A 25433-nucleotide genomic window follows, 5' to 3' on the forward strand; every position below is an offset into this window, starting at 1 on the left:
CTATCTAACTCCAGGGAATTAAAGCTGCCAGTGAAAGGGACCAAATAGCTTGAACATACTCTGACTTTTTTTAATATAGCAAAATATTTGGGAGGCAATGACACTGAACTACTCAAAACTTTTGATGTGCAGAGTTTGTGCACTTGTATCCCAACAAGTATTCAGTCTAGCATCTGTACAATTTAACAACAATTGAAAACTCCTAAAAACCATCCTTCTTTCAGAATCCACAAGGAATCTTTTCCCTTCTTTCTCTTCAAAGAAGAACTTCAAAAGACTGTCTTGTCCATTCATATCCGTCCAAACCCTCTCCCCCTGCTGACTTTAAAGTCTGGGTAAAGTAAAATCAGGGACTTGTATGAAAATGCATTTAACAAGGTACAAAATAATGGCTGAAAACATGTAAAAAGACTAAAAACTATGTCTCACTTAATTTTGGAGTTATTATTATGAAACAGTTTTTCTCCACTTCTGTTTTCAGGGTTTGTTGGGTGTGTCTGAAGTCATGGCTCGATGATGCACTGGAGACTCCTTAACATAATTTCGCCCCCAACACTATGTAAGTATCTTTACCAACAGTGCCTAACGTTGATAAGTTTACGTATCGTAAGTTAGTTTACTAACGTTTGCTGAAGCTGTCAGCGGTCATAGTGACAGAAGATTACAGTGTCTGAAGTAATATCCTTCATATGCTAGCCTGGGTATACCCATACTGCCTTGCACGCTCGATTTCATTTCGAACCTACAGGCGGTCTGGAAACTAAGGCCGTTTCTTAGCCCTGTTTTAGGGATCCAATTACAGAACGGGGAGGGACGGCAAGACAATGACGCGTACTACTCGACAGATGGAAGCTCGTAGTTTTGTAGTTTTCTTACGGATCCAACATGGCTGCAGCAGATGCGAAACTCTTTGGATCTAGCTGTATATGCTGTTTTAAATAGTTTAGAGCGAAGGTTTATTTCAAAAGAAGAACAGCGTTTGACTTTACACTCCTGTTTCACCAGGAAAAAGGATGTTTTAGTATTGCTTCCGACAGGATTTGGCAGAAGCCTAATCTACCAACTAGCCCCACTACCGCTCGCTGCTGTAACGCCGGTGATCTCGCTACGAGCCGGGGGACAGCGGAGCCACCGAGAGACCCGCAGCAGCTCGTCTATTGCTTATAAAATCAGTGGATGTGTGTGGCTGAATGACATGAGAGGGGAATAAGGCGTAAAAATAAATAATCTTGCAGAAAGCGAGAACTGGAGAAGCAAAGCAGCAAGCAACACACACACACACACACACACACACACACACCAAACTGCCGGTAGACTGTGAGCAGCCAGAGTCAGAACATGCTACAGAAAACGTTGCAGAAGCAGAATTGAGCATTTTAGTCTCAAAGTAGAGATGGGCTAGTCTGGCTATGTAAACATCAATTTCTGTCGCTCTACATACGTCATCTGGTATAACTGGTACGATTGGCTAAGAGCTATGTACAGACGCTTTTGATGGACATTCGTAGCACCCAATAAACGGCTCTGGAGGATCGTAAACCATGTTCTCTGTAGTTTGTTTGACATTAACATTTTGAGAGAACCAGCAGTAGAAAGTCAGGGGAGAAGTTGGATATCAGATATCAAGTTTCAGCGCCTTCAGCAGACACGCCCCCAACATTTCAGAGCAACGAATCAGCTTGTTCTCCCATCAAAAACGTCATTATAGGTTGTGTGTACAGGCAGCAAAAAACAAGTTTTGTCTCCATATTTCACCCTCCGCTGTAATGCGTGCGCCACAATCTTGCTGACCTAGTAATGATTGACAGGTAAGCAAAGTTTAAAAGGGAAGATTCCCGCATTCGGTCGGAGGTTAGGGTGGTAGATGGGTCACACCATTGGCACACATTCACCAAGGAGAGCGGGGTTCATGTCCCATGTGAAAACAAAACCATTTTTAACTCAAGTCACATTGTTTATTAAAGTTGCGTGAATCACGTTTTTTACACTGACACTTGTAACTACTTCACTTCTGGCATTTACATAAATTTTTTTTACTGTTTAAACTTCTTTTATTTAATTTATAACGCCTTACCAGAAGTTTTTTGCCTTTAATCTAGGCCAGTTGTTTTACAACATAAATCAACAGATACTGCAGCCTTTTTTACAACCGCATACCGTAAGTGTCTGCTATGTTTAGAACGCGCCGTTGTACCGCAAGCTGAGATTTCTACCTATGTGCCGTAATTTGTGGTACTGACACACAACCTCTTCTGCAGTTTATGTTGGAGAACTTGTTGAAGGAATGAACCAAATTTTTCATATGGCGATTTTTTTCTAAATCAAATTTGGCTGGGTTCAATCGTAAGACATTTTTCTGTGGGGTGGAAAACTCAGATTGCATATGAATTTTTGCTTTACCCGGACTTTAAACGGTGTGGTCACTATGCTGCTTTAACTTCATTGGTGCAAAGGAATTTATGCACCCACACACAGGAAAGACATTCAAATTTCTGCAGAAACACACCTATTATCAATATACTGAAATGTCCCTGTGGTGTGGTGTAGGTCAGCCAAGCTAAATAGCCTCTAAAACTGTTGGCTGCAGAACATAAGAGTGCTATTCACAGTAAGAATCCTGAGTATGCAATGTCACGTCAATATGTGAATGCAAATCGTATGTCGGCCTCGGATACTGAAAAGAGCTCCTCATCCCCCCCTGGAGACATTGTAAACAACCTGTTATGGAGAGAAAGATACTAGCTATATACAATGAACACAACTGAAACATATGGATTCAATAAGAAAATGTATTTGTCTTGATTTCCAAAGGTTTTCTGAAAAATCAAGTGTTTTATGATGGTTTCTATGACACTTTTATAATATAGTTTCATATATGCTGTGACAACATGGCAGTGTTTAGAGGTTTACACTGTGCAAGGGTCGGAACTTGTTGATCCTATGAGAGCTATTAGTAGTGTGCAGCCATGGCAATCGCCTACGCCATCACTGCCTGTTTGAACTTGGCTTCATGTCTAAACGTTAGTGCCTCACATAACTAAAAATCTTTACTCTTACTCTCTGTGCTCCAAATATCATCGTTCCAGAGGTAGAAAATATATCTATAGTATAAAGCAAGGTTTTTCAAAATCTGACACTCTGATAGAAACGTGAGCTACCTTTCTTTGGCCTATATTGCTGCCAACATTTAGCAATGCACCCATAGAAGTAAAAACAAATGGGGTGGTAAATTGGGTGCACTTATATAGCGCTTTTATACAAAGTGCTTTACACTACACTCTACGCTCATTCACCCATTCACACACACATTCATACTGGTGGCCGAGGCTACCAGGGCACACTGGTGCCACCTGCCACCATTGGGATCAGAAGACGACCCGCTCTACCAACTGAGCCACAGCCGCCCATAAAAAACATCTATCACTGGATGACTTTGATTATGAAGAATACTTAAAAACACTATGATTTTCGAAGTTCTGCGGTTATAAGGACTTTCTTTTTTTCCAGGATTTCTCAGCAATTTTATGGATGTTTACTTGCGATTTAACTTAAACTCACATACCCAATCGGAACACATAAGTCACCCTGAATCTAAAAATATGTGCATCACGTCTGTGTGCTCAGATTTGACGGAGGTATGAATCAGAATTTTTCACCGCAAATTGCAGCAATCAGGCGCTAAGGGTTTTGAATGAGCTGTTTGTCACAGCTGCAGCTCCAACTCTGTTGTTGAGTGGGCAAAAATCACCAGGCCAAACTTCAGTAATCCTGTTGTTTCAGAACATGGGCATGAAGCCGTCCCTTTCACCTCATGCACCTCACCTAACTTCTCTCCAAAGCCCCCTGGGGAGATCCACCTCACCTTTTAAAAAGCCCAGGTATAACAGCAACCACAGTCTCCGAAACACACAAGATTTAAGCATGCTGATACCTTTCAACATGCAATGCACACAAAACCAATTATACCCCTCCTTCAACATACACATGCAAGCACACATGAACCCACATACACATACATAGACACTCATGCATACCCCCTCAGTCCAACTTTTATTGAACAAGAATCCAATTACTTAACCCAGCTTCAGGTTCGTTGCCCTCTTTGCTCCTCCACCTTGACAAGTCTGCGTTAATATCTGCTGACAGCCTATGTCCACCACGCACACACCTCACACACACGCATACAGCTGATCCCCATAAGAGTCTGATTAAATGAAAACTGTGATGCCCATTTCTCCATCCCAGGGTCAATGAATACCAATGAGCGACAGATATCACAGCTCGCTATGTGCATGTGTGTGTACGTGAATGGGAAAGACTTTCATTCATTCCTACGGCACGGAATATGCACCTCTGTGGATTTTTCCATCACCTTTTTTTTATTATTTAAAAAGCTCTCCTGTTCATATGTCTCCATGACATCTGGATCTTTATTGTTCCCAGTCCATAGATCACTTATTAAGCCAAGTAATGAGGAGGTCATGCATAATTTCATTTGCTCTAGCGCTACCTGGGGACATTTTCTTACTTCACTAAAATCTATGATAGTTTCCTTTTGAAAGGCCATAACTCTCCTTCAGTAGCAGGCATTGGGGTCACAGATGCTAAATGGGCCATTTATAGATTCCTGGTGGAAGAAGAATATTGTGTTGAGTCGTTTCAGACCTCTTATTGAGGCTATTTGACTCCACGTGGTTTAATTTGCTCCCGGTGATATATCTGATAAAGGGCCAACCTTTCAAATCATTCTTGTAGCTTTGCAGCTACACATACACACACTCTCTCCTACTCTAAAGCGCATGGCGGTGTGTGTTATTTAAGAAGAGCGACTTCAGTTAAGCAAATCGAATATCAATATTATCGTCCAATAGATATTCTGAGCAGCAGAGGCCCGTAGGGAAGAGCAATGATTACTGGTAAATATCATTATGTCCAGAGCGGATGGCCTCAACCGGTGCACAATTTTGTGCACAGCAAGTCTTGCGTTCTGTTTTGCAGCTCAATGATCACAATTTAAACCCATTTCCATTTCTGCGAGATCTCTGCAGGCATCATTATAATGCATGTATTTAGCCAGTGCATTAACACCGCCGACTGTATTGTTTACACTGGGAGAAAAAAGCATGCACGAGCTATCATTTTCCTTTGTTTTTCTTCGCTTTATTTCCTTTTGTTTATGTTTATATAATGCATGTGATAACCCCACGTCGCTCGCAGACACGCCACCCGACAGGCTTTCATATGGAGAAATATCAAATCACTGCAAACAAATAACATCGGCACGGCGCACTTGAAAAATTGATGTCCTTGGAGGCGGTTCATGTATGACAATCAGAGACTGTGAGAGATGGCGAATGCTGCCTGTGTGATACAGCACGTGTTTTTCTCCCCCTCCCTCTCCTCCTGTCCTTCTCAGCTTAAGAAGTGGGCCGCCATTGGTCAGTTGTCCTGCAGGGATGCTTGCCAAGCTTATCGGTCTGTTACAAATCAGGCAGAGAAATTGCAGCAGGAACATCTCTCCCTTTTCTCTCTGCTCTCGCTCACCAGGATCACTCGAGGGGATTGAGGCGCTAAGAACAGCACAAATCTTCACTTCCTTTTTTGCCTTGCATCTACCTCTGATTTTTCTCCTCTTCTCCCCTCATGCTGGAAAAAAAAAGTTACATGTCCACTTTGGGCTTAATGTGAAACTTTTTTTTAACTTATGTAATGCGTTTTAAGCAGCATTGATATTGCATTATCTTATGTATTCAATTGACTGCAGTTTTCGGTTTATGATCCAGCATTAGTTATTCCAGCTTTTGCATAATCCATGTCTGAAATGGCTCAAAGGTTAAATATCCTTCTGCAATGGGTCCCCTCTCCCTCATCTAAATTCCTATTCATGATCGCAGTGAATTTACAGATAACACATGAAGTCAGCGTGGGTGTAGCTTTCTCCCAAATTTACCTAAAAGTATGATGAAAAGAAGCCCCGAAACGTTTAATAAGGTTCAGGCGAAAACAGCTCTTGGGAATTTGAGCTGCATTCATGGGTCAAATTTGTTTAATGATGTATTTTCCTTTTTCATGTGGATAATTGGCCACATGAAAGACGCAGACATACCAATTTCACACTGACAGTAGCCTTGGTAGCCCGTAAAGCAGCGACAAGGAATCTTGTGCTTCAAGGATTGTTGTTGTTACCTCTTGTTTGGTATCAAAGGACAATGACAGATAATTACTGTTTATGTTCTTTCCACCGCTGTATAAAAGGCAGAAGCTATCTTGATGCTGTAAATCCAGTGAATAATCCTTCCTCCAAGTAACTTTTACATGTAGGTTAAAGCTAACTTCATCCCTGTTCAAAGTCACTCTGGATGATACAGAGAAAAACCAGAATAAAGGAGAAGAAGCTAAGGCATGCTTACAGAAAGTTAAAGAACGCGGAGAGGGCTTTCCATACAGATACTTTTTGTCCCAGGGTGCTTTTAATGGTTCAGACTATAAGCCCCTTAGCTGTGATTAAGAGAGTTTTTAAGGCTATAACCCACAATGATATTTTATACCGGTAATTCACAACCTCGGGGTCAGGGCCTGGCAAAAGGATGATGAGATAAATCTGAAAGGTCACAAGATGATTGACAGTAAAGGAAAGGTGGCATTCAATGATGTTAAATGAGCTGGTATTTCTCAAGTCTTAGCCTTTTTTACGGTGGCCCTGAAGTGCAAATCACAACGGCAAATCAGAAAACACAACAACAAATAAATAACACAACAACAGTGTTTTTTGAATTGTCGTGTTTTTTTGATTTGTCGTTGTGTTTTTTGTTTTGTTGTTGTGTTTTCTGATTTGTTGTTGTGTTTTTTGATTTGTTGTTGTGTTTTTTTAATTTGTCGTTGTGTTTCTGATTTGCTGTTGTGTTTTTTGATTTGTTGTTGTGTTTTTTGATTTGTCGCTGTGTTTTCTGATTTGTCATTGTGTTTTCAGATTTTTCGTTGTGTTTTTTGATTTGTCGTTGTGTTTTTTGATTTGTCGTTTTTTGATTTGCTGTTGTGTTTTTTGATTTGTTGTTTTTTGATTTGTTGTTGTGTTTTCTGACTTGTTGTTGTGTTTTCTAATTTGTTGTTGTGTTTTCTGATTTGCCGTTGTGATTTGCACTTCAGGGCCACTGTACTTTTTCCTTCTGAAATACCGGACAATTTACACACTAATAAAATCAAGCCATCTGATTTGTGTGTGGATATCCAACCTTCATATCAAGTGAGCCAGTTCCCCTATAGGGCTGGACCCTGAAGCCCACCCTGCAAATGTACCTGGATGGGTGATACTGACCCACATGGGACTCCTTTGCTTTGGTTTTGGATGTGTCAGGGACTGTGTGTCAGTTCTTGCTAGTTAAACACATGTTGGCTTTTCAAAATAAACTTTAGCTTTAGAAATTACTTTAGGCAATTAAAATACTTGACTTAGGGTAAAAGTTAGGGTTATGGTTGGGCCTAAAACAACAAGTTCTCAAACATAAACAGCAGAAGAGGTCGTGTGTCAGTACCACAAATTATGGCACATAGGTACGTATCGAGGCTCGCGTATCACGGCACATATGAACGTACCACAACTTGCAGCGACGAATCGCCATATGAAAAATTTGGTTCATTCCTTCAACAAGTTCTCCAACATAAACTGCAGAAGAGGTCATGTGTCAGTACCACGAATTACAGCACGTAGGTAGAAATCTCAGCTCGCGGTACAACGGCGCGTTCTAAAAATAGCCACTTACGGTATGCGGTTGTAAAAAATGCTGCAGTATCTGTTGATTTATGTTGTAAAACTACTGACCTAGATTAAGGGCAAAAAACTTCTGGTAAGGCGTTATAAATGAAATAAAAGAAGTTAAAACAGTAAAAAATGTATATAAATGCCAGAAGTGAAGTAATTACAAGTGTCAGTGTAAAAAACGTGATTCACTCAACTTTAATAAACAATGTGAAAAATGGTTTTGTTTTCATATGGGACATGAACCCCGCTCTCCTTGGTGAATGTGTCCCAATGGTTCGACCCATCTACCACCCTAACCTCCAACCGAATGCGGGAATCTTCCCTTTTAAACTTTGCTTACCTGTCAATCATTACTAGGTCAGCAAGATTGTGGCGCACGCATTACAGCGGAGGGTGAAATACGGAGACAAAACTTGTTTTTTGTTGCCTGTACACGCAACCTATAATGACGTTTTAATGACGAGAACAAGCTGATTCGTTGTTCTGAAATGTTGGGGGCGTGTCTGCTGAAGGCGCTGAAACTTGATATCTGATATCCTAAAAATAGCGCACATGTGCGGTTGTAAACAAGGCTGCAGTTTTTGTGGATTTATGTTGTAAAACTACTGACCTAGGTTAAGGGCAAAAACTTCTGGTAAGGCGTTATAAAAGACAGTTCAAACAGTAAATAATTGTACGTTAAGGCTAGAAGTGAAGTACTTCCAAGAGTCACGTGATTACCGCAAGTTACGTAAAAAATGTGATTCACGAAAGTTACGTTATGGTTTACTTTTGTTTTCTCACCAAACGCGACCCCCGCTCGCCTTTTTAAACTTGGCTTGGCTGTCAATCACTACTACGTCAACAAGATGGCAACGAACGCAATACAGTGGCTGGAGACGTACGTACCTCATTTTTTGATGCCTGTACATGCGATCTATACTGATGTTTTTGACAGAGACCAGGCTGGCTTAAAAACAACGACTTCAACACTTAACTACCAGATGCAGTTATACAGGTTGACTACAAATAACAACACTGACTATTGGTTTCACACAGTGAACTAACATGGGTCTACTAAGCTGAAGTCAGTTTGTTTGACATATCTCACTCCCATCCTTCATGCTTTTGTATTATGCCTATTATTGCTGTAAATGGGTTTACATGACAAACAATGGAAAGCCTGGTGCGTCTTATTTAGAAACTAAAAGGTGCCTTTTGTGTGGGTAAAACCCACACAACCGTGACAGAGCCTTGGTATGTGATGATTTTCAAGTGAAACTGGGCTGACAATCTGACAAAGTAACTGTTAACCTATAATAATATTATCAATATGTATTCATTCTGGGTGACATACACCTCTGGAGTGACCCTCCCTACTGACTTGCTCCCTCGCTCAGTTTTCAGACGAAAAGAACAAAACATGTAGTGGCAGGGATTCCCCCTGAGGCCAAGTGCTGAGGGGAAGTCAACGAGGGCATGTTGAACGTCTAGTGAATGCAGCCAATGACCTTAACTCCAACACTTTGTGGAAGAAATATCTGCAGCCACATTCCAAAATGTTCTAGAGAGTCTCCTCGGAAGAGCTGCATAGGAAAGCCCATTGTGTTAGAAATAAAGTGTTCAACAATCACAAAGATTAGGGTTCTCACTCTTGCACCAACCACGATTCAAAGAAAGAGAGGGTCTACAGTCTTTGAATAAACTTTAAAGTTGAAGGGCATTACTTTACTTTACACTGAAGCGAAGATGCAGGGTTTTTTTTGCCTCCATAAGCTTTCGGATATTGCAGGTGGTGATGGTGTTGGGGGGTTTTAGAGCCTGTTGCAGCCCCTCCATGTGAAACAGCTTAAGTAAGCACCATTTCCATATTTCTGATTCTGATAATGGAAAGCCTTGCCATCACCAAATTACCCCGAAACCACACCGCCAGCCAAGTGAGTGAATTGGTTAATATCCAAAAATGGCGGTATTTCGCACTCCCCTTACTTTTAATGTGTGTGTGTGTGTGTGTGTGTGTGTGTGTGTGTGTTTAGGGGAGCTTGTGCTTGGAGAGGGAGCTTAATGACTTTTTCACCTCTCACACATGCCTTGAAGACACATTTCAGTTTACATTTGCGGTATTGAATTCATAATTGCTTGTTGGCCATATAACTTCCTGTATAATGAAATGCTTTCATAATAATCAATAAAGGAAATAGAGCGGGTCCATTTAAATGTTGTGGCAATAGGAGAAACCCATCAAGCTGAACCGACGTTTTCAGTGCTGCAGTGTGTTACCATATCACTGAGTGGAGCATGTAGAGGAGGAGAAGTGGAGTGGATTCCATTTCAAGAAAATCTCCACTTGGGGACCGCTATCTTTCTTTCCTGAGTGATGACATGCAGGAGGCGAGGAAGGATGGATGTCTGTCTGCGGTGTTGGAACTGGTCCTGGCCCTTAGGTGCCCCCCTCGCCCAATATCTCCAGCCAGCTCACAGTGGATTGTGCTTACTCTCATTTAGTCAGGCCTATTTGTCTTCCCTCTAAAGCCCAACCTGCTCCAAAGATGTAATTCCATAAAAGCATGCAATCAATACAGCAGAAACTGTACTCTCATCTATCATTTTTGATAAAATAAAAAAAAGCAAATAGGGGAAACTGTGTGTGTCAGTGTGTGTGCACGCATGTTTGAGTATGTCTATGTTCAGACAGAAATATTGCAAATAAGCCAAAGCAGGGCAGGGTCAAAAAATGCTGGCTCAATCATGAGTGCTGGCACACACACAGGTGCACAGGAGAGCACAGTCCACTGGATGGCACTGTTATGAATTTCTGTTTCTTTTATTCTTTTTTTCAAAGCCAGAATCAATTCATGTGTGGTGTACTGTGTCAAAAACGAGGAAATATTAATTTCTTTGCTCCTGGAAACCTTAACATTTCCAGGAAAAGATATAAATACAATATCCACACAGACACGTACACCCACACACACGGGCCTCATTAATCTCCTCTGTAACAGGACTCTATCCTCCGGCTCCAATATTACAGTAAATGGTGATGCTTATCTGCAAGCAGTCCTGCCCTTGAAATAGGTGCTGTTCCATTCCCGGCTAATTCCACAGCCATTAAATGGTTGGCACATTTTTCACAGGTATATAAATTGCTTTAAGCTGCGGCTTACTCTCAGCACATTGAAATACAAACACGGATGTTCTCTCCTTTTTATCTCACTCTGCCCTCTGTCTCCCTAATACTTCCAACCCCTCCCCACACCTCCAACCTTCCCATCCTTCTTCTCACCCCTCCCTGCCACCCCTCCCTTCTCCTTACAAGTGAAATGAGCATGGATTGCCTTCTAGCTTGCAGCAAGGTTGAGGTAATAGCTTATTAGCAGCCAATAAACATCAGTCATTTCCATTTAAGCTAACACTCCAATCTTGTTCATAATCACCAAGACATGGATAGGGCTGGAAATCAATGACACATTTTAAAAGGGTGTCCCCTGTGTAGTGTTTGATCTACCTGATCAAGGAAGTGAGGGGATGCTTTTTCTCATTTGACACATATGCACATGCATTAATAAATCAACAATATTAATGGATAAGGCTTGCAGGCAACATCAGTAACTCACAAAAACAAATAGTCCACAGTTACTTGTGTATTATTTAACTTCACCCATGGATGGATTACGGAACGAACCTACAGGGCACAGGCCAAAGGATCCAAAGAGTCAGCCAACAGACAGATCACAAGACCAAAACTACAATGAAAAGAGGCAAAATAACCACAAAAGGACACACAATGACAAAAGGAGACACAAAGCAACTACAAAGAGACTCCAAGTAACTACAAAGAATCACAAAAAAAACTTCAAAAGGGACTGAAAGTAACTACAAAGAAAAACAAAACAACTTCAAAAGGGACCCAAAGTGACTAAAAAGAGACACAAAACAACTTCAAAAGCGACTCAAAGTGACTACAAATAGACACAAAACAACTTAAAAAGTGACTACAAATAGACACAAAACGACTTCAAAGAGACCTAAAGTGACTACAGAGAGACATAAAACGACTTCAAAGAGACCTAAAGTGACTACAGAGAGACATAAAACGACCTCAAAAGGGACCCAAATTGACTTAACAAAATGGAAACAAAAGGGACTAAACTGACTAAAAATAACTATAGAAACACCAAAACAATTATTAAGTGACACAAAACAAGTACAAAGACACACAAAACGGCCACAGATGGGTGTGTAACGACTACAAAGAGATGCAAAAGCACAACAAAAGGATGCTTAACAACTATAAAATCTTTGTCTTGCTAAAGGGCATGAACACCCACACATTTTTTTAAGAGGCAATATTTTTACAGTCTGAAAACTGACATTTTATTTTTTCAAAAACAGGAACACACACAAGGACAACACTGAAACAGCACCTGCTCAAGCTCCAAGTCCCTTCTGCCAACTTCCCCTCTGCTCTCCCTCGTCATTATTTGTGCATACTTTGTTACATATATATTACTTTTTTTGTGTGTGAGTGCCAAATTTCCTAATTAATATGAAAGCCTAAACTGTGCCAATATACCATCATTTGCTTCTGTTACATTAACTTTCTTTAGAAAATGTGTCTGTGCCAATTTTCTGCTTATGACAGCTCTGTATTTTAAATCGTCAAGTCTCTAGTCTTATAACAGATTAAAGGTGAGTTGCAGACATCAGGCCACAACTGGTGCAAGTTTGATCTGAATCCAAGCAACAGGAGTGATTTTATTCTGCACTTTTTCAGTAATACCCCAATTTGGACCAGGGCCGATTCGGAGCCGGTGCTAGTGCTGGTTCACAGTTGGTTCAACTTGCGAACCAGCTCTGAACCTGTTTGCCCTTCGACAGGCTCGAGAGCCACGTCATTACATCACTGTTTACATGTCTATGTCTCCACCCTCTCTGCAAGTATGATAACAACAACAGACTACATGTCTCTACAACACATCTGTGCTGCATATCTTAATCACTATGCACGTCGAATACGTTCTTATCAACACTGAACGTAAGATGTTAATGTTGGACTTTGCGTTAGCATGCTAGCGATAGTCTGCTAGAGTTAGCACGCTAGTTAGCCTGTATCAATCACATTGAAGTAAAACGGCACTGAGTTGGACTTGGTGGTCAGATAACCCTGCCCCTAGGCCCTGATGTAAGCGGTTCGTGGTGTAAGACCAGCAAAGAGTTGGTGCCGCTGTGGAACCAGTTTACCTGCCCGAGAGCCGGTTCATTGGAAGTTGAAAACCAACCAATTCGCGATTGGACACTGGCCAGGAACCGGCTTGGTCGAAAATTGGCATAACATATTGACCAGTGTCATCACTTTTTTCTATATTTTACATCCATTTAATACATTAGAAAAACCATGCTTGTGTTCTGTTCCGCCTTGCGCATCTGAGAAAATGAAAGCCATTTTGAGGATTTGGGCTTTTTCCTATGACGTTGGGGCCTTTTGCATGTCGGTGCCCGGGGCCCCATTGTCTCATAATCTGCCCATGACTTCATCATAGCATTGTACTGTACTAATATACAGTATTGTTTGGACTCAGCACCATGCCAACATGCTCCAATGTGAATTTAAAAATGACCTGAAGGCGGCCTCTCCTCCCCAGAAAGGGGTGGTGTAGATCAGACATTCAGATCACACCCCTGCCCATCCAGATCTGACAGCAGGACACCTGCAGCCTCACTGATGAGGGGATGAAGTACTCCTCCCCTCCGAACTCTCACATTCTCTCATCCATCCATTTTATATTCCTCTCTCCCCCGTGCGCCCACAGCCACAGAGCAGCTGGCCAGTTATTTGTGACCTGCCAGTCTGCGGGTGTAACAAGGTTTCGACGCAATTACGAATACATTTCCCAGGTACCGACGCGACAAATCACAGGCTTGATTCCCCGGATACGCACACACATAAACTTCGCCTCACTAGCCACACAAATCAAACGGCGCACAAATGGCAACATGAAATAACTACTCATTGTTCGAGAAGAAAAAGCAATCATTAATCGATTCCATTTGTGTTTGGCTGAAAGCGGTTCAAACAGTCCCATTCTTCAGAGGAAATATTTGTAGTGGTTGTGCAGCTTGCCTGGTGTAATCACCACCTATTATGTGTTGATTTCAAAGTAAGAAGCAAAGTGGTCAAATACATCACAGGCAGCCATTATTGTGTCAATTCGCAGACAGAAGAACAATCCATTGTATGCAATAAATTATAAACATGCACAAAGCAATGTGGATTTTTCCCAACGTGTTGATTTTACAATCTCGGTGGAGAAGTGAGGCTGGTAGGAAGAATGTGTTTTGGTTTAACAGGGAAATGGTACACTGTCATATCAGAATTACAACCTGGAGTTTTCCTGTCCAGTCCACTCTTCAAACCGCGGTGCAGTAAAAGGCAAACAAGCTCAGATAAAGTGTAATTGACAATTATTAGATCCTGAATTTCTTTGTCTCGATTTTATTTGGGAAAGTTTGACAGCTCTGCCACTTTTATTATGGGTGTAATGAGTGGAAACATGAAAGCTCATTTCAAGTTGCATGGATTGAAATTGGCTGGCTCATTTTAAGCTTTGCATTAGTAATTTAATAGTTTCTGTCGACATAAAAATACCTTTTAAACCTTCTTCAATAAGCTCGGTCCTATTACTTTTGTCTTTTTCACTAAGGGTATGTCAAACAATATATGTATAGGTTATATAAAGATGATTAGATAACAACTTTTATAGCAACATCTATAAAACAGTTATGTTTTTTAAATGATTATCATAAAAAATGATGCCAGTAAAGGAGACATTCTTATTTATTTTATATTTAGATCCTAAAACAACTGAGGGGCCCAAAGACAAAAATTCACTCGAAGATAAACTTAACTGAAGTTTAGTGGACATCAACGTGAAATGTGGCAAGTCGTTCAGAAAATCAACAAAAAAGGTATCAGTTTTATATTTTTTAAATCAATTTTTTTTTCAAGCATACATAAAGAAATCCAGCCAAGGTTATGACAGATATCAGTATGTATGTGTTATAACACGTCATTAAAAACTTGTGAGCAAGTGCTTATATTACAGTGCAAGTCTGGGGTATTTGGGCTATAAAGTAAAGAAATTCTTTCTGCAAACTGTACTATTGAATATGTTTAATATGTTATTTTAAAAGTACTAATAGTATTAAGAGATTTAGGCCCCTGAGAATAAAAGCTGTTTCATACTTGTGTTGTAGCATTGAAGAGTAAGCCAGTATTATCTATTATACTATTATTAAGCCAGTAATAATTACGACAGGAGCAAAGGAGGAATCAGGTTAGGTAGTATAAAGAGTGACAAAGTCTGCGTATAGAGAAGAAGGCTATCTGTGTTAATTTCCCCTGTGAAACTAAATGTCAATGCTTTTATGTGAAGTTATGCAATCTATACTAAACCAAGTAGTTTGGTGCCTAAACCTAACCAAGTAGTTCCCTTGCATGACGTTAACCAAGTCTTTAAAGAAAAAAGAAATTGTGCAACAGTTTCACAATGTAAAATAGATGGTCATATTTCATAATATTTTATGTAAACTGTTGTGCATAAGGATTTCCAGGATTTATACCAGCTGTTGTGTATGATGATGCATTGATACTAATTTGGTACTCCTCCACCAGTGGAGTGCATTTATTCAACATGCTCATGTTTTTGACAGAACACATAATTTTCCAACAGTTTCAACAGTGAAAGTCGCTAACGCTGTGTTTGACAGCACTATAGTGCTATATACTGCAATAGTGTTTTTTCTCCTGTTGTTCCCTTCTGCTGAAATGATGATCGGTGTTACAATTTAATGAGTGACTGTGTTAACTGGTGACTCATCTGAATGCGTTGTGGTTGCTCATGATCACTAGCTATTAAAAAAAAACAGAACATGTAGGTGTCCTTATAAAAACCTTGATTTTACTTTAAACGCATAGTCATTTGTGTTTATTATCAATACCAACCACTGATGTAAGTTGCTATGACGACACATTCGACTGAAAGTCACCAGTTACTATCGTCACTCATGTTCTTAATTGAAAACTCTGAAAGCAAAACACACTCAAAGTCAATTTTTTTTTACCATATGGGACCTTTAAACACCAGTAGACTCGTATTGTATGAACATTTGTAGGAGGCTTATGAACATATCAGTTCAAATTCCTACATGACATGTCCATTTCTACGCAAACTGTGCCAACCGGGTCTGAAGAAACATAAACTTCATGACTGCAGACTTCAAAATTCAAAATTGTGAATGTAAACTAGTTCATTTAAACTGTGTCAACTAATCTTCTAGCTGTTCTTGTGTCAACTAACACAACACTGCCCTTTTATCTACATATTTATTTTACCCTGTAATATTCCCATATGTACGAAATAATTACACTAAAACTTTAAGGCTATAATTTGAAACATTTTCATAAGTGCTGCATGCCAAAAAAGTAGCAAATTCAGGGCTAATAATGTGCCATATCTCTTATTGAACTCACTATTTCTCAGATGTGTTTGTCTGGTACTAATCACTTAGCATACAAGCATATCAATATTATATTCAGCCACTGTCAGCAGAGAGCAGTAATCACAACAAGCACTAATAATGAAGCACAGACAACCTTGTCAGTTTGCTGAAATAATCTATAAACATCAATACACTACGGAGCGCACACATCATACAGATGACAGGTATTGTTAACACGGACTACATGTCTACTCGCTACAACACAATTTCAACTGACGCTGCTGCTCATCTAGTGTCACATCATAATTTGCCGTTGGTTGATTAAACTTTCCATCATTTATGTTAATTGCAGGATGGGTGATTTCTTTTTATACTCAGCTCTTTCCTGGTTGGCAATTTCCCGGAGTCTACTAAATCAAACTATTAAGAAAATCATAAATTCTCTCTTTTATTGTTGTTAAGAAAATGCACACTAAACCGCTTTTAAATCCCTCAGCCTGCAATGAAAGATCCCTCTGATTACTGATTACACATTGTGCATCATCGTGCAATTTAAAGAAGCAAGTTTTTCTGGTTTGTTATTTGTGTTACCACTGCATGACATGTTATTTTTAGTGTATATCCCATAATGTGAGTGATACCACCCTCACAAAATATGCTGTCATAGCATGAAGCACACAAAAGAGCACATTGATCATATGTTTGGAGCAGAAAGGGTTTGGAGTGCATTCCTGTGACTACTCTGAACAACACACTTATCTCTGCCGGATATAGCTGTGTACTGTAAGAAGCACATAATAAGCAAGCATGCGCCATTTGTGTATGCGTGGGGTGCTTTTTGTGCATGTACATGTGTGTCTGTGTGTGCCTTTTTTCACAATCCAGACATGGCACAGAGACGGCGGGTGGGGGGGGGGGTGAGTTCGACATCTGCAAATTGAATTCTGCCCAAACGTGACAGTGATGAAGTGTTGTTCATAGCAGCCGTGATTGTCTCTATCTTCACTCCTGTCCGTGAGTATTACAGCAGGCCTGCCCGCTCCACAGGCTGCAACCCCCAGCCCCAGCCAGCTCATCTATTAATGACAGTATTGGAAAATCAAATTCATACTAGATACATGTTTTATCAGCCGGAGCTGGCAGGAGAGAGGTTTTGCTGTTTGTGCACCTCCATGCATCTCGCTGCGTTTTTTCTCTCCTTCTATTTCTCCTTGTAAGATCAGGTGTCCTTAGCCCTCGGGCCAGCTTTTAATAATAGGATAAGGTGCGGAAAATTGATCTGGCTTCACAGGCGCAAGCTTTTAGGATTATGTCAATAATAAAACAAAGTTTGGCCTTTCCCTATCCCTGCATTTCTCTTCAGGCGAGCAGTGGACCTCTGTGTTGCACTATGACTCTCTTTGTGGCTTATACCTTTCAAAAGAAGCGGAAAAGGGAGGTGGTGGAGGAGGACAGAAGGAGGGGAGGAAGAGAAGGTGTGGTTACCGGGGAGATAAGAGAATGTAGAGAGAAGCCTGGGCGCAGGTATTTCAAGTGGAGCCACCTTTTCCCCTACGGAGTGTAAAAGAGCGCAGGGGGAGCGGAGTAACTTTAAGGCGGAAGGAGTCAAAAGTAAAGAGGGATGGAGGGCAAGTCCTGGAGAGAGGAGTGAAATATAAACTCACAATAGAGGTCATGTTGAATAAAGGAGTGATTGATCAAATGGGGAAAGTAAAAAACAGGAGCATGGGAAGCATGGTTAGCAGCTTACATATGTTCAACAGCAGCGCTGGATGCCCTCCAGGTGTGCTGAAAATAGTGCAGCAGAGGAAGGATTCCAATACCCGCTCTTCAAACAAACACTTGAAAAGGTAAAGTGGAAAAATATGGCTCCCCACATCCAGTTCCTAGGAAATCAATGCTCTCTGAAGTTTGGGTAACAACAAATACTATACCGTCTCCTATAAAAGCATATGGGAGATCCTTCTTTTCTCTGCTGCTTTTCTTTTCTGTGGGTGTTTTTTTTTTCTTTTTGGTATTCTGGACACAGAAGCACTCAGGCCCAAGCTTCCTCCTGTGATATGCGCTGTACTGCTCTCGTTCCTCTTTTCCTCCGCGCCTCCACGTCTCACTAAATGGCAGGCGAACACAGACAAGACTCAGCTGGTTGACTGACTCCTTCAGTTCGCACCAACAATGGCTGGCAGTGGGAGACAGGGCTGCTTCGATGGATATAGCCGCCCATAAACTAGAATCATTTCTCTCCTCCTCTCTCTCCCCCTCTCTCTATACGTCTGTTCCCTTTTTTCTCTCTTAGCACAGAGTGCTGCTGCTGTCACAGTCTGAGTGATGTAAGGGTGAACTCACACTGACCTCTCCACTGGTAATAAGGATGGAGTGACAGAGCCTTCATCATGACACGAGCCGACACTGAGGGAAAGGGAGATAGACTGTGTTTGTGTGTGTGTTAGGGAGGGGGAGTACACAACTTTCTTTAAATTGGGTGGCAGCAGAAGTCCCTACATCATAGTTTATGAAGGTTAAGCAAAAATGTCTCTAAATTTCATCATTCTCAGAAAAAGTGTGAGAGGACAAAACAAAGAGAAATAAACCTCTCAGCAGCTGGGAGCTTCTAAGGTTTAGGGGGAAAAGTCACACCAGAGCAACAAGCATCTTGGGTAATTCGTGATGACGATGGTTGCCATGGTGAAGTCCAGCCAAGTCCATTCTCGCCTCGCGTCTGACATTAGAGCAGTCGGAGCTTCAGGGGCCCCTGGTGGGAAAAAAGCTACTTAACATTAACGGAAGGCTCTCAATTTCACTACTCTGCTTTTCACCTCAATTTGACTGAGGAGTTTTCTACGAAATGCACAGAACAAATACATTGTGTACAGACCAGGCAGGCTGGGGGACGAAGCTTGAGGGCACTTTTGGTCAACAATGGGAAACATTTTCATGCATTTGCATGTCCCCTCTTAAGGCCTCCTACCCTTGAGTCATTAGAGTGGAATGAGTGAGAACACCAGAAACAGCACTTTCTCTGATTACTAGCAAGCATGAATAACACTGTGCACTAAACCATATCCTGACATGACATCTCTCCTGAAAAAGCTAGCCGGGCTCTGTTCCCCCTAAAAAAACGTAGTCTTGGACATAGCATTGACTGTATGAAAGACATGGACGTAGCCGCCATGTTGTCACTCACTGATTTGTGGACTACCTTTTTGAAGCCTTAAGTTTGACATTTTGGCTGTCGATGAGAGGGGGGTTACCATCCCCAGCAGAGCCGGGTACCACATAGCAAAGTTACCAGCTAACACTGGCACCAGCAAGCTTATTTAGCAAGGTGCAATTAACACTCTGAAATATTGAAAGTTAAAGTTAAATGACGAAAACATGGAGATCAGGCAAAAAGAAATATCCTTTTCAATGTACACATTGCCATAGGTACACATTGCTAGGCCTCCATCCTGACTGACAGGTCAATCACATGGTTGCCACGCCCCAAAGCATACCCTGCTTTATTGTTTAATTTACTCTAATAATGGGACCAAGCTGTGCAAGTTATCTTTTGATGTTTCTGGAAATATCTTCAGTGATGTTCCTGGAATCATTGGGTGTTTCGGGTCTTTCAACATCATATGCCCTCCTCCAGGCAACCCTGCTGAGGCCCCAGCTTGTGTCCAAGTGGCTAACTAGTTTTTTTGCCCCCCATGGTCCTCCTTTATTGAGTTACAGCCATTGTGAGGCTTTCTCTGCCGCTTCGGTGGTGTTGCCGATGGCTGTTCTCTCCCTTACTTCTTCAATGTTGAACTTACTGAAGGCTTTGGACAGTTATTGGGCTGAAACTCCATCTGACCTTTATTGGGAGACACCTTGCTCTCCATCCAGCTTGTTGACAATACTGAACAGTCCCTCGTATTTGGCGAGCTTCCTTTTCAAAGGCCTCTTCCAAGGCACTGTCAGCTCCAACAGAACTGCTTGTTCGGTGGACAGGACAACAAATCTGGTCTTAAGGTGGTGGTCACAATGCGGACAACATACAAAATAAACATCATGCTGTATTGAAAGAAGGCTCATTAGAAATGAGGTAAAAAATCTAGTAAAAAGTAGGGTTATTTTCTCATAGACTTCTATAGACATTTTTTGGGAGTCACCCCCTGCTGGCAATTAGAGAGAAAGCAGGTTTAAAGCACTTTCACATTGGCTTTGATTTTCAGACTGTATAAAAGAAGCTAAGTCCACTTGATCTGTATAGTCATGGGCCAGAGAAAGTCAAAAGCCTCCCTCTCATATCAGTAGTGTTGTGGTAAAGTATATAACAGTGAATACTGGGAATAAAACCATATATCTACATAAACTTCCAAATAAAGACTTGGTTGTCTTTGAGATTGAGGCTTAGAGGTCACTATTTGAGAATTTACTGCATGAATCTTTCATCTAACTCTCAGCAGGAAAGCCAAAAAGTGTATTTACAAGAAACATCTCTATTAGTGTAACTGCGCTTGTTGTGTTGACTTTGTCCTGACTTGTCCCCTATTCCTAACTCTTGTTCCAGTGAAAGGAGCCTGAATGGCACACACACATGCACAAAGACATCATCACAAGCACAACCAAACACACACTCTTCCTCCCTGCATGGCAGGACATCATGAAAGCTTTTTATTGCACACTCCCACTGGTCAGCAGTAAAGAGAGTGAATGAGTGGGACTGACCTTTTCAGACACACTAAATACCTGAGGCTTGCTTATGCACATGCACGTATCTTTATTTGTGTGAGCGAGTGCGTGTGAGTAGGAGGATGAAAGAAAAGGAAAGAAAGAGAAGACAGTTTTCACCAGTGGTGCAGCTATCAGCACCAATACGCATCAAGTCCAAAGCAGCCGGGTCCTGATGTCATGGATGACCTTTACAAGATCAGACCTGCCACTTCAGTTACAGATCAGTTTGGGAAGAGGCACAGACACACACACCTCTACCGCACTTTACCAGCATCTCTATATCTTTTTATTTTATTTTCCCATATATGTCCCACCTGTTAGTGTGTTTATCCATATTCACGTGTGTTTGTTTCAAATAAAAAATACTAAAAAAAGGCCTGTAAATTCCAGATAATGTAATAACCCCGATAATGTAATAAAATCTGCACTTGAGTCCATTGAAAATGTAATATAACCTGATAATGTAATAACTTCCCGATAATGTAATAAAGTGCATTTCTCAATAATGTAATATACTTTTTTTTTTTTTACCAATAATGTAATAAAGTATAACATTAATGGGAGGTTATTACATTATCAGGTTGGCCTTCATTTCGCAAGTCCTGATAATGTAATAATTCCCCAATATTGTAATAATTTAACAGCAGACCACCCATTACTTGAGTTCAAGTGGTGATACTGTGTAGGCAACACTAGCTCAAGAGCTCTAGCGCCACCAACAGGTCAATGTTGAATGTTTGCTTGGTGTTATACTTTATTACATTATTGATTAAAAAAAAAAGTGTATTACATTATTGGGAAATGCACTTTGTTACATTATCGGGAAGTTATTACATTATCAGGTTTTATTACATTTTCAATGGACTCAAGTGCAGATTTTTATTACATTATCGGGGTTATTACATTATCGGGAATTTATTACATTATCAGGTTCTACAAGGCCTGTGGGAGCAGCTGCAAGAAAAGATCTACTTTAAGGCAACCACAAAAGAAATCAATATACGGACACTTAGAGCCCTTTCTTTCACATCTGCTGCAAATGATTGTGCCCGATTGAAGAAAAGTACCTGAATTTATACACTTGCAGTTAAGAATAAGTAGGAATAAAAATACTGTCAAGAGTGGCTAAATTGTAGGCCGCTGCTTCTGCCTTGAATGCAGGTGGTACACTCACTTTTATCCGACAAACCACTTCGCTCAAGCAGCTCAGCGGCTACAGAGGCGCACCGCCTTGAGGTATCTTCCTGGGAGCGTTCTGTTGTGCTCCTGGAAGATATAAGTTGAGTCTGTTGTGTTGACGAGAGAGTATGGTATATCTGCAACAAGTCCACCAACACTACATAGCCCACGGGGGATGAGAGAGCGAAGATGAAAAGAGGCGGAAATCAGAGGATGGAACAAACTCGCAACTTTTCTTCCTCCTGAAAATAGCATGTGTCGAGTGAGTGACGCAGTGGCCTTTGAGATGAAGATACATCCCCCCTGAGAGCGAGAGGGAGACAGGGAGGGAGGTGGGGGAGGATCAGAGGAGGCTGCAGCTGTGCTGTACAGCCTAGCTTGTTGACAGGTCATTGCTTCTGCAGGCTCAGAGTTTCACATTGTTTCATCCCCATTTAAGCCTAATCACAAACATCCTGACAGCCCGATTTCATTTTCTCATTTCCAAAAATTCTTGTGAGAGAAACAAAGCCGGAATTGCACTTTTTATCTTCCCTCTTTTTATATGCTGAGCCTGAACTAGCAAAGATTCAAAATCCTATTAGAATCGCTGCAGCCAACAAACTTGTAAAGAGCCGTGAAAGCGAGAGACTTTGTTAATGATGTGAGATTGCAGTACTATTTAATCATAATGATGAGAGGTTTAAAAAGAAAAACAACGGTTTTCTTGGGACATGATGGCAATTACAGCTCTAGTAAGAAAATCTACAAAGGCACATTAAAGTGTTAACATGATCCCCTCTGTTGTCTGAAATGTTTTGAAGAAAATGTCCCCGAGGTCGTTTCTATGTGTTGCAATAGGGAGCTATAATCCATAATCTATAAGCAATTGTATAGATCACCATTACAAGTGATCTACCGATGAGAGTCTATAATTGTATCCCAAGGGTAAATTTATTTGGCACCTCACACCAGCACTCATCACTTAACCAACCACAATAAAGGACGTTATCATCCAAGGACCATCTCTCTCCTCCTGCCTCACAGTCATTAGCATAAGCTATGCACAGCAGTGTTTACCGCATATGACATCAGCTGTGATAGCAGTGAAATTGATTGCTATTTCAAGCTCTGTAGTTGGTTCCTGTGGGTAATTTGTGTGACTTTCCAGCAGCTGATTTTGATGAAGTGGTTTCTGTCTGGACCGGGGGACGACAGCTGCAGAATGTAGAATAGCTAACTGGTGACCTGCAAGTCATACACTGTAGATGTGAAGTGCACAGTTCTGGAAACCAGCTCCTAATTGGTTTGTGGAGTATCTAAGACTAGCCAGTGGTGGGATCTGTCCTTACTAGCTTTAAATGGACAGGTCAACTCTGCCTACTCCTGAATATAATGGAACTACACACTTGTGGTGATCAAACCTCAACGGCAATGTGTCTTTCCAGAATTTATTTCAAACCAAGCGGCAGGTTGAGCAGTGAGGCAAACCAGGAAGTGCCTTAAGCCTGCATTCTACCAAAAATTCCAACATGGGGCGCTGACGGCGGCGGCAGAAGCATTTGGGTCTATTCATTTAAATACATAATGAGAAAACTTCTCACTTGATTTATTACCTCAGAAATTTTTTTAAGGACAACACTATGGTCTAAATCGCTAGGAAAAAATCTCTTTGTTAATAGAGTAAATAATGGCCACATTTAGAAGAAAATAGAAGATGGTGAATCGTATGATTTGGGGCGTGGCTACCTTTGATTGACAGGTGGCAAACAAGGCGAGCCATCATCAGGAGAGAAGAAAAGCAATGCGTATCCACGGCAATGTATCAATAAAGTGGGGTTGGGGGAAGGACATTTTGTGGTTTGGTCTCATAACTTTGACCCTATAACGCTGAATTCTCAGCTAATTAAAGTTTTTTTAACATTTTGTTTATTGAAAATACCTTGTTCATCGTTTGGATGGAATAACAGACACAACAAGGAGTTGCTGTTCATTTTCCTGAGGTAAGAAACATAATTTTTGTTTTTTGCTAGCCAAATTGAACATCCCAGTTAATGCTCCAGTTAATGCTAACATGAATTAGCAGCAGCTTCTCTCAATCAGGTTGCCGGTGTAGAGAGGCTGTAGTCAGTGATCAGATCCCTCTCGCTCCTCCACAGTCCAAATATGGTCTGCTCCCCGTATCGGAAACAAGATGGTGACGCAAGATGGTAACGAGTGTAACGCTGAACTTGATGCTTCCAACGGGCAGTCCATAAACCAATGGATGTCGTCACGGTGACCACGTCCATTATTTATGTACAGTCTGTGAACTAGACACTTGTGGTGATCAAACCTCAACAGTAATGTGTCTTTCCAGAATTAATTTCAAACTTATTTGTGTTACGGCCTCAAGGACCAGAAGTTGAGTGCCATATAGTTTCATTATATTCAAGATAAGGCAGACATCCCTACAGCGGATATCTCCACTACTTGGCAACCTGCACCAAAACAATTCAGATTGATAAATAGCACCACTGATAAGAGGACAAAATGTATGATTTGGAGGATGAGAGATATTGCAAAACCATATTCAAATAGTGACGTGACTGGCTTGCTCATTGTTTTGCTGTTTTCCTCAGCATTATGGATTTTTTTGGGGCCACTTTTGGCTCAGGCAATACGCTACAAATCAAGCACTGACATATTATCTGCTTATTGTAAGCAAGCAGTTGTCTGTTTACTTGGGATGTACCTGAATCTTAATATGTTATTCAGGAAAGCACAAATAATGTGACGGAAATAGATATTGTTTTCTATCTGAGGTTGCTCCCTATTATTATCATTGACTCATCTGTATGTATTAAAGGAGTTTGATGCTCTGATGCTCAAGATTGCCAATGAATACATGGTTATAAAAACCCCAAATACACCAAGTTCAGCTTGACTTCTAAACCACGCCCACCTCTACTATTCACACATCTAGTAGACACAGAATAACATTAGTAGTGACATAAACATAACATGTTAATGGCCACATAATGAAAGCAAGTCCAGTATTAACACTAAGCTCAGTATTGATCTCCAACTCTACACCAACAGAAGGTCAGGTTAGGCTTGGATGGGGGCGTATCGGCCGCTCCATGGTTTTGCTCCATCCTCTGCCTGACATCAATCCCCATCGGGCGCATAACAGCAGAATAGCAAGCCAGCCGTATTTAGCAAGATCATGAGAACACGCGATAATCCTGAACGTACAGGAGACCGCGAGATCCTGTGATAAACTGTGTGTAAAAAGGAAACAACATCAACAAACAGATCTTCCACGTCGGAGAAGCAAAGTAGGCTGTTGATCTGG

The sequence above is a fragment of the Centropristis striata genome, chromosome 12 (genome assembly GCF_030273125.1).
Source record: "Centropristis striata isolate RG_2023a ecotype Rhode Island chromosome 12, C.striata_1.0, whole genome shotgun sequence".
Classification (NCBI taxonomy): Eukaryota; Metazoa; Chordata; class Actinopteri; order Perciformes; family Serranidae; genus Centropristis; species Centropristis striata.